Source organism: Liolophura sinensis, chromosome 12, assembly GCF_032854445.1.
Source record: "Liolophura sinensis isolate JHLJ2023 chromosome 12, CUHK_Ljap_v2, whole genome shotgun sequence".
In the NCBI taxonomy this organism is placed as follows: Eukaryota; Metazoa; Mollusca; class Polyplacophora; order Chitonida; family Chitonidae; genus Liolophura; species Liolophura sinensis.
In genome coordinates, this window is record NC_088306.1 from 19,055,243 (window position 1) to 19,065,964 (window position 10,722).

At 40.9% G+C, this 10,722-nt stretch overlaps 1 protein-coding gene across 1 annotated transcript in view; it reads right to left on the minus strand.

The window, feature by feature from the left end:
* LOC135479390 (cytoplasmic protein NCK2-like) overlaps positions 1-10,382 on the minus strand; it is a 30,242-nt gene extending 19,860 nt beyond the window's left edge. Inside the window, exon 1 of the mRNA XM_064759215.1 lies at positions 10,053-10,382. The gene's annotated coding sequence lies outside the window, so the exon portion shown is untranslated. The remainder of the gene's footprint in view (positions 1-10,052) is intronic.
* Positions 10,383-10,722: the final 340 nt, after the last annotated feature.

The following is a 10,722-nucleotide window of genomic DNA, read 5'->3' on the forward strand; positions in this document are numbered from 1 at the left end:
TCTCCAAAATCAAACTAAAAACATCAATAAATTGCACTGAAAGTTGCCCTTTCATATGACAAAAAAAAGTTTAGGAATTAGGAAACTATCTGTCCTAAACTTTAGGAGAATTACAGTACATGTATGGTTTGATGTACATGCACAATCTGATCATAACAGCTTGGGCAGTTTCTGCTGTACATGGATGGGCAGTTTCTGCTGTTCATGGGTGGGCAGTTTCTGTTGTTCATGGGTGGGCAGTTTCTGCTGTACATGGACAGGCAGTTTCTGCTGTACATGGATGAGCAGTTTCTGCTGTTCATGGATGTGCAGTTTCTGTTGTTCATGGACAGACAGTTTCTGCTGTTCATGGACAGGCAGTATCTGGTGAACATGGACAGGCAGTTTCTGCTGTTCATGGACCAGCAGTTTCTGCTGTACATGGATGTGCAGTTTCTGCTGTACACGGGCGGGCAGTTTCTGCTGTACATGGACGGGCAGTTTTTGCTGTTCAGGGATGGACAGTTTCTGCTGTACATGGATGGGCAGTTTCTGCTGTAAATGGACAGACAGTTTCTGCTGTACATTGACGGGCAGTTTCTGCTGTACATGGACAGGTAGTTTCTGCTGTTCATGGACGAGCAGTTTCTGCTGTACATGGACAGACAGTATCTGGTGTACATGGACAGACAGTTTTTGCTGTTCAGAGACGGACAGTTTCTGCTGTACATGTATGAGCAGTTTCTGCTGTTCATGGGTTAGTTTCTGCTGTACATGGACGAGCAGTTTCTGCTGTACATGGACGGGCAGTTTCTACTGTACATGGACAGGCAGTTTCTGCTGTACATGGACAGACAGTTTCTGCTGTACATGGACAGGCAGTTTCTGCTGTTCATGGACGAGCAGTTTCTGCTGTTCATGGACAGACAGTTTCTGCTGTTCATGGACAGGCAGTATCTGGTGAACATGGACGAGCAGTTTCTGCTGTTCATGGACAGGCAGTTTCTGCTGTACATGGACAGGTAGTATCTGGTGAACATGGACAGACAGTTTCTGCTGTACATGGACAGGCAGTATCTGGTGTACATGGACAAGCAGTTTCTGCTGTTCATGGATGTGCAGTTTCTGCTGTTCATGGACAGACAGTTTCTGCTGTTCATGGACAGGCAGTATCTGGTGAACATGGACAGGCAGTTTCTGCTGTTCATGGACAGGCAGTATCTGGTGAACATGGACAGGCAGTTTCTGCTGTACATGGACGAGCAGTTTCTGCTGTTCATGGACAGGCAGTATCTGCTGTTCATGGACAGGCAGTTTCTGCTGTACATGGACGAGCAGTTTCTGCTGTTCATGGACAGGTAGTTTCTGCTGTACATGGACAGGTAGTTTCTGCTGTACATGGACAGACAGTTTCTGCTGTTCATGGACGAGCAGTTTCTGCTGTTCATGGACAGACAGTTTCTGCTGTTCATGGACAGACAGTTTCTGCTGTTCATGGATGTGCAGTTCATGGTGTTCATGGGCAGACAGTTTCTGCTGTTCATGGATGTGCAGTTTCTGCTGTTCATGGACGGGCAGTTTCTGCTGTACATGGACGAGCAGTTTCTGCTGTTCATGGACCAGCAGTTTCTTTTGTTCATGGGCAGACAGTTTCTGCTGTTCATGGATGTGCAGTTTCTGCTGTTCATGGACGGGCAGTTTCTGCTGTACATGGATGAGCAGTTTCTGCTGTTCATGGACCAGCAGTTTCTTTTGTTCATGGACAGGCAGTTTCTGCTGTACATGGATAGGCAGTTTCTGGTGTACATGGACAGACAGTTTCTGGTGTACATGGACGAGCAGTTTCTGCTGTTCATGGACCAGCAGTTTCTGCTGTTCATGGACAGGTAGTTTCTTTTGTTCATGGACAGGCAGTTTCTGCTGTACATGGACAGGCAGTTTCTGCTGTACATGGACGGGCAGTTTCTGCTGTTCATGGATGGGCAGTTTCTGCTGTACATGGACGAGCAGTTTCTGCTGTTCATGGACAGGCAGTTTCTGCTGTACATGGACGGGCAGTTTCTGCTGTTCATGGACAGACAGTTTCTGCTGTTCATGGACCAGCAGTTTCTTTTGTTCATGGACAGACAGTTTCTGCTGTTCATGGATGTGCAGTTTCTGCTGTACATGGACGAGCAGTTTCTGCTGTACATGGACAGGCAGTATCTGGTGTACATGGGCGGGCAGTTTCTGCTGTACATGGACAGGCAGTATCTGGTGTACATAGACAGGCAGTTTCTGCTGTTCATGGACGAGCAGTTTCTGTTGTTCATGGACAGACAGTTTCTGCTGTTCATGGATGTGCAGTTTCTGCTGTTCATGGACGAGCAGTTTCTGCTGTTCATGGACGAGCCGTTTCTGCTGTTCATGGACAGACAGTTTCTGCTGTACATGGACAGACAGTTTCTGCTGTTCATGGACGAGCAGTTTCTACTGTTCATGGACAGGCAGTATCTGGTGTACATGGACAGGCAGTTTCTGCTGTTCATGGACGAGCAGTTTCTGCTGTTCATGGGCGGGCAGTTTCTGCTGTTCATGGACGAGCAGTTTCTGCTGTTCATGGACGAGCCGTTTCTGCTGTTCATGGACGAGCCGTTTCTGCTGTTCATGGACAGACAGTTTCTGCTGTACATGGACAGACAGTTTCTGCTGTTCATGGACGAGCAGTTTCTACTGTTCATGGACAGGCAGTATCTGGTGTACATGGACAGGCAGTTTCTGCTGTTCATGGACCAGTAGTTTCTGTTGTTCATGGGCGGGCAGTTTCTGCTGTTCATGGATGTGCAGTTTCTGCTGTACATGGATGTGCAGTTTCTGCTCTTCATGGACAGGTAGTTTCTGCTGTACATGGATGGGCAGTTTCTGCTGTACATGGACAGGCAGTTTCTGGTGTACACAGGTGGGCAGTTTTTGCTGTACACAGACCAGCAGTTTCTGCTGTACACGGACCAGCAGTTTCTGCTGTTCATGGACAGACAGTTTCTGCTGTACATGGACAGGCAGTATCTGCTGTACATGGACGAGCAGTTTCTGCTGTTCGTGGACAGACAGTTTCTGCTGTACATGGACAGGCGGTATCTGGTGTACATGGGCGGGCAGTTTCTGCTGTACATGGACAGGCAGTATCTGCTGTACATGGACGGGCAGTATCTGCTGTTCATGGACAGGCAGTTTCTGCTGTTCATGGACGGGCAGTTTCTGTTGTTCATGGACAGGCAGTATCTGGTGTTCATGGACCAGCAGTTTCTGTTGTTCATGGACCAGCAGTTTCTGTTGTTCATGGACCAGCAGTTTCTGCTGTACATGGACAGGCAGTATCTGGTGTACACGGACGAGCAGTTTCTGCTGTTCATGGACAGGCAGTATCTGGTGAACATGGATCCTAAAATAAACACACCAGCTTTTAATCACTACATGCATATATACAAATCTGTGAATAACCGCTATTTAAGACGGTGCATACATTAGAACAAGGGTGCACTACCACAAACATGTCATTTTATTTATACTGACACATCAGTGGGCATTTCCTCTCTGAGCAAACTAGTTAATCCCACACACAATACAGCTTTCATAGTCATAGCCGAAGACATGCCTACTGACATGTACAAATGCATGTAGCACTGGGCTAGACTGACAGGGAAATATCTAGTGGTTCATGGGGCCTTTTTACATAAATAGTTATTGTTTCATATATTCTCAACCCTATCTGGAATATCAGGGGTAAATTGGTTGTGATTTATTCTCTTTCCTTTTTTTTTCTACTTTTTCAAAAACACAAAAAATTGTTTAAAGCTAAATTGCGCTGAAAAATAAAAAATATTCTGAAACTTAACATGTGAAACTAACATTTTTAAACATGGCGTACTTATACATGAAACAAATATATTTTTAAACATGGCCTGGATGAAAATGTCATCTCGCTCTCTGAGAGACAATAACGATTTGTGTCGAAATTTGTCAGGTCAATGTTCATTAATATACAACATTCAGGTTTTCAACACCTTTGGGTCGAATTAAATTACTAAGCTGATACCACAGTATCCCATTTACATATCTTCTCTTACTTTCCCCATCATTCTCAGGTTAAGTTTACAAAAATAGGGTCTCTTAGTGTGACATACATGTACACTGTCACTCAGGCTAAACCCATACTTCGAATGACCAGTGACCACTAATGTGAACTTACTGGGGACACCTTCACTAGAAACTGAAAGAGCCGCAACAACTTTCAGCAGAAAAATGTACGTAGCACAAATTTTAGTCAAACTGCTTGCCCACTTTTCAGATCATCTTGAGGCAGATCAACAATGGGCAACAACCAAAATGATGCACAAAACTTTAAATGCAAGGTGAAGGGAAGAAAGTATCGTTTCCATGAGAATCCTATTTGTTTATTTATTTTATATGATTGGCCATACTCAAGAATATTTCACTCGTACCACGGGAACCAGCATTATGGTGGGAGGAAAAAGGGCAGAAACCCACGACCACCAGCAGGTTGTTGGCAGGCCTTCCCACGTACGGCTGGAGAGGATCCTATTTGTATCATAATAATAGTTACTTGTAAATAATACGCATTCCAAAAATGACTGGATATTACCATAATCAAAAAACAAATAGCACTGATACTTCTTCAGTTGATCAAGTCATTATGTAACATTGTTATAGAGGGCAGGGGAAAAAAACCTGACACATTGTTTGACCACACTGTTGATGAATGCACCACATTTTTGAAACCAAAACAAACTTACTAGCTGTTATCTGAATCTTGGCATTAGCAATGATCTCTGCCCCAACAGTGACATGTGGATAAATGTGGCCGTAGTGTCCAAAAGTTGTATTATTAGCATTTGCTGGATTTTACACTTTTCAAAACAATTACATAATCTACACGAAAACTGTATGAATAAATGAATTCATTTACCAATCCAATCTGTTTCAGGCCTTTCAAGGTTTGCAATATATGGCGCATACATGCACCAGTGCACCCATTTAATTGACTGGATCTACACTTGCACAGCATGCATGTTTAGTTATTACAAACTAGAGCCCAAGGGCTGTGAAATGAGTCTATTGCTCTTCTATTTTTATTTTTCTTGTAACTATTGACCAACTGTCTTCTTGTACAATACATCAGTCTTCTCTACCTACAAAGGGCCTATCAGTTATTCTGTCTGTAATGGAGAACCCGGCCACATCTCATTGTGACAGGACTTTAAGAGACTGCAATGCACCAGAATGTCATATTATTACATACTGTAAGACTGTAGACATTTTCCCGAATTTTTTTCATTCTTCATTTTCAAAATCTTCACTATTTGTGCCACTATAGCATGTGGCAACAGATCAAGGCAATGTATCGTAATACGATACATGTTTTGGTCTTTAGATAGTATAGTTGTATCTCAATAGTACAAATATTGCAAGAACACATAAAATACATGTACAATCTGTCAGCCTTTTTTCCGATCTTTCCAGAATTATATCAAAATGTTCATCACATATAGCAAACGTAATTAACAGCTCATTCCACAATTTAACAGATAACTTCTTCAACGAACCATGAAAAACTTTGGATAATAAGTTTGTTGACATCCACGCAAATTTGGAAGATCAACTATTGGGAAGTAACCGAGAGGGTCAAGTAGTGCTACAGATAATTTTCAGAGGTAGTGCGGTGCTCCCTACTTTTCCAAGAGTAAGCCTACTTCAGAACACATTTTTGGAAAATACTCAACACTTCACTATTTTAGGTCCCCAGCAATACACCTGGAAAGGGCGAAGTTGACTGACTGAAGGAGGTTGGGAAAATTGAAAGAAATGCATACATGTGCATACGGTTCATGTATAGGCCTACCGCTACAGAGATTCTTGTAGTTATATATAGGACTACAAGTATATGCATGGACATGTCGACTGCCCAGAATTATGATTTGTCATAACATTCTAGAATAAATTAGTCATTTAGCTCTTCCTCACGAGGACTGAATCTGAGTCATGCTCAAATGTTGACTTTTATTTATTACACTTCAACCTGTAAACCTACTAGGTTTATTACAATAACTCAATGACAACTTTACCTTCTCATTTTCTTTTGATAGCAGAGGCTGCAGTATTATTTCATTCTATGGTAACTTGCCTAATGCAACTGGTAAATTTTTTTTTTTTCCTATGGAAACATTTGTGTATATGCGACAAACTGCCTTTTTGGGCTCAAAATAGGATAAGACTGTCAAAATGTAGGCCTACATTAGCTGACAAAAATTTATTATTTGTGCTTTATTTATTAGCAGTATGTAGTATAAATCTAAAGTGTTTTTGAGCACTAGATGTCACCTCAGAAATCACCGATACATCCACACGTTGGAAACTGGACCCTCCATGACACTTTAACATTGCACCATTAATTGATAATTGGTGTAGAAGTAAAACCATACACTGGGAGCGATATTAGGATGGTCTAATACAGTACAGTAGCAGAACTTGCTGCATAGTAAATGACATTTTAGCCCTTGCCATATCTTCTTCATGGCAAACACTAGAAAATGTCAAACATCACCATAGTCATTCTCCACAACTACGGGAAGTGGTATATGAGCCTTTGTTGTAACCTTCAGTTTCTGAAAATACATTGTGGAAGGCGTCGTGCACATAAAATACTGTGGAGATCTACTTTACATTTTGACAGGATTGCTTGCTTTAAATCTTGAATGTATAGCTTTCAAGAATTTAAGGATACACACTAATCGTCATGCACATTCAGTATGCTCTGTTTTAATTTCAGAAGCGTATTATCTAACTTTTCAGCGCATTTACACTGGCACGCCCCTCACCTGTTGCACTGGGATCAAGGTCAAATGGCTTACCCGCGGTCTGATAACTTCCACATTCTTTATTTTCACCATTATGGTGAGTAACAAAGCGCTCAATTGCCGTAAAGTAGGCCCCAAAATAGCGCAAGCGCATTCGGTAACCTTTTGTGACACGAAATTAAACCAACAATAACTGAAAGCATGAAACCAACATAATTAAAATTTTTATTTAATGCATAATCATAACACATAAATCCTAACAACACAACGAAGAAAACATCATGAAAGGAAGCTAATATTTGACCATCACACATGGTCTATTTCGTCCTGTGCACTGACATGTTGTACTTGGGTGAAACTACTTCTGGCAATTTCTTCACATTTTTTCATGCCTCTATAATGGGCCTCTGGCAATTCTCACCAAGACCCACTAAAAATCACCATTTTAGCAATTATCTTGCCTTTGGCAACTGCAGTCATTCATTATGTCATTTCAGACAAATTTACATTACACATGACCTAAATTAGAGCTCTCCTCCCTTCAATTTGGGCATTAACAAACCCTGTGCAGGTAAATAATTTTCTGTGTATACATATTGTATTTTGTACTGCTATCTGTACCCTGTGCACATGTATACTTTTTTTCTTAAATTTGACCCCGCTTCTTACTACATATTACTATATACCAACATGTACATATACATTCCTCAAAATTATCCTTTAAGACAAAAATTATGCTTTCTATCACCAGCCTGATTCAAACATGCAAATGTGTACGTGTACAGTGTACACATAGAGCAAGAGCTAATTTCCCAGAGAAAAGGCAAATGCTTTAGGCAAAACTGAAAAATGTTTTAAAGCAGAGCAATAGCACACTGGTTGACCTCACCATGTTTTCATTACAGGGCTTTGTTAAAATTAAATGGATATGAACCTGAATGGAAAATGTCCATTGGATGTACCTGAATGAACCAATTATTGCTACATGCACATCCTACATGCACATCCTCAGGCAGGTATAAATACCACTCTGTCTGTTCCATTATCCACAAATACCGGGTGAAGAAGATAATGACAGAGACATATCAAATGACAGACATGTATTCATTACTGTCCTTCTATGAAATTGATAATGCTGTGAGCATCTCTTAGTCTCCTTCATTCAGATGATGTTTGATTTAATATAATCATGGCTTCTAGTACACCAATCACAAATTACCAGACACAAAACCAAGGGATACAATTACATAATAGGAATACTCAGACCCCCTCGCTTGCACAAATCAGGGGGGTGCAGCACCCCGCCCCTCTCAAAATGCGTCCTGCCCCTCTAGAAGTCCATAAATATTCATCCTGCCCCCCAGGGAAGGGCTGATGAAGACCTTTTAACCAGTGACCCCTGTCCAGCCAGACTGTAGTAATCCTATCTGCCTGTTAACTGTATCAGGTAGTGAAAATCCCCTGTCATAACATCTGTTTGCAATCAAGCACCAGTTCATTTTACTAATTGCATGTGTGTTTTAAGCTCATAAAGGGATGTAGTTCACTGATACCTACTTTAAGCCATCAGGGCTAACTGTCTGTTCTTTTTAACTCTTTCCCCACATGGTTAGTACAACATATATATATATATGTATTTACTTTTCTGAAAAACTGATAATTGCAAATTTTCTGCTTAAAGCACTTCCAATAAATACGTCCTGAAAATTAGAAGAATTACAGTATACAAATGCATAGTTGAGTGTTGAGTATGCTAATTTTATAGCTAAATATCTTTAGAATACCTACGAATCACATTCATTATTATAGACGCAAGCAGAAAATAGTGCCCTTTAAGGCTATTATTTGTGAAATATGCCACCCTGCTCTTTTTGTTTGAAGCTAGGCGTCTGATACTAGAGATACTGTATTTAAATGATCTCCTGCAAATAAACTAGACATAAACCTTACAGTCTTTTGCTTCTCTCTTTACTTTAGATCACAACTTTTTCTTTTGATTAAGAACAAATTTCCCTTTCTGGCAAATATAAAGTTACCCTTGCTGTACTAGGAAGTGTGTTAGAGAGAACAGCCAACTGATGATCTGATTTCAAAGTTGCGGAATTGGTTAACTCTCATTTGAGCTAGGGAGTTTCAACAGTTAGAGAGAGAAATAGCCACAAACGAGTGACTTATACTCAGGAACAATTATCTCTGTTCCCACGCCTATTAATGCTTCCCGAGCGAAAACTGACGACAAGCATGCAAGTAGTCTCTGCAGTTAACTAATCTTTTTTGATTAACTGTTCATCAAGCCGCTTTAAGAAGACTGACCTTGAGGTCATGACCTTTGTCAGCCTCTGGGAAATGTACATGCAGGCAGGTGTATGGCTATGAGTCCAGGGATTATCTCCCTTGAATGACATTTTGAGTGGTCACATCAATCACATGATTGACAATCAGCTTGGGTTGGTGGCTGCAGTTGCGTAGACTCAGAAAATTTCTTTTTCTTTGTGCTTGTGTGATTGCCATGGATTCTTTCATTTAGGTTAACCTTAGAACAGAATAGTTAGCGAGTAGGAATATTTAGTTGACTATTGTTGATGTGAGAACTTAGTCTTATTGCGCTTTTGAACAGCAGTAAATGTTTCCTACGGCAAATCAGACACATCAGTGGCTGTTTCTCTCTGTATCTCTTGCAACTTCGTTGTTCCAATGAACCCATTCCCTAACTGCATTAACACAGACATTAAACCTGTAATGAGCTATTATGAGAGAGCTGAAAACTCCTAATTTGTGTTCAACACCATTTCACAACTATTTTCTTTCTACAAAGGCAAAACTGTATTTGTCCCACATTTCTCTCAGAGGTACATATATTCTGCAGAATTTTCCCAAGCCAATTGCCTTGTATAATTATTCAACTGTTTCTTAACTGAATAAATTCTAAGATTGACATATTGTACCTTTGTGGTATGCTTTGACACAGATAATCAAGCAACATTTACTTTCCAAACGAACGACATACATAACAAAAGAAAATTTTCAGTTAGTGTTAGAATTTTTAAGTCAAATGATAATAGCACCCCCCTCCCCCCGCCCCCACAACCCCAATACAACCTTCATGTCAGCTCAGAATCAGTGATGGGGGAGGGCTACAGGAGAGGACAAGTATAAATCAATGAATTGTGATATAGCCGAGGAGCCGAAGTCTTTCAGCAGAACTTGTTGCATACTTACCTAAGACATAAAAATATTTAGGGTCCTTGACATGAGATCACGTACTCTCCAAATATCAAAGAACCGTTGAGAAAATGTACACGACCTATTCCTCACACGGCAAGGATGGTAACTTGTCATGAATTTTGCCAGTTGTTGGGAACATTTTTACTTGGTGATAACTTCACTTGTTTGGAACCTACACCAGTTGAAGATCCTTAAATAGAGTTCGACTTACAGCCAGGCAATCGAATGGAATAGTAAGCCCATGTTGGGAATAATGACTGCACTATCTGACCGGAAAATGTCAAGAAAACACAGCGTCAGCCTGCCACAGACGACTTTTCTCACCATCAGATCGCCATTTTGGCTATATTAAAGTAGTGCGCCGGTGCCCCCCGAAATAAGATAGGTTTAGACATAGCCTTCCGCGAGTGTCTTAAGTGGGTTTTGTTGACACAGACTCGAATCAATAATAGAACAAATAAATACTAAGTCATTCAGATTTAAATTCACAAACAATATATCACCAATACAATCGCAATATTGGAATCTTATCCGGAACTATATTCTTCGGCAAATGAATATTCTCCCCGCCATACCGCCTACTTCGGTCAAAGGGGAGATAACGCATGCCTGTTTTGTATGGTTCAGTTGGGTGACTTATAGACAGGCTGAGTCACTTGCGCAT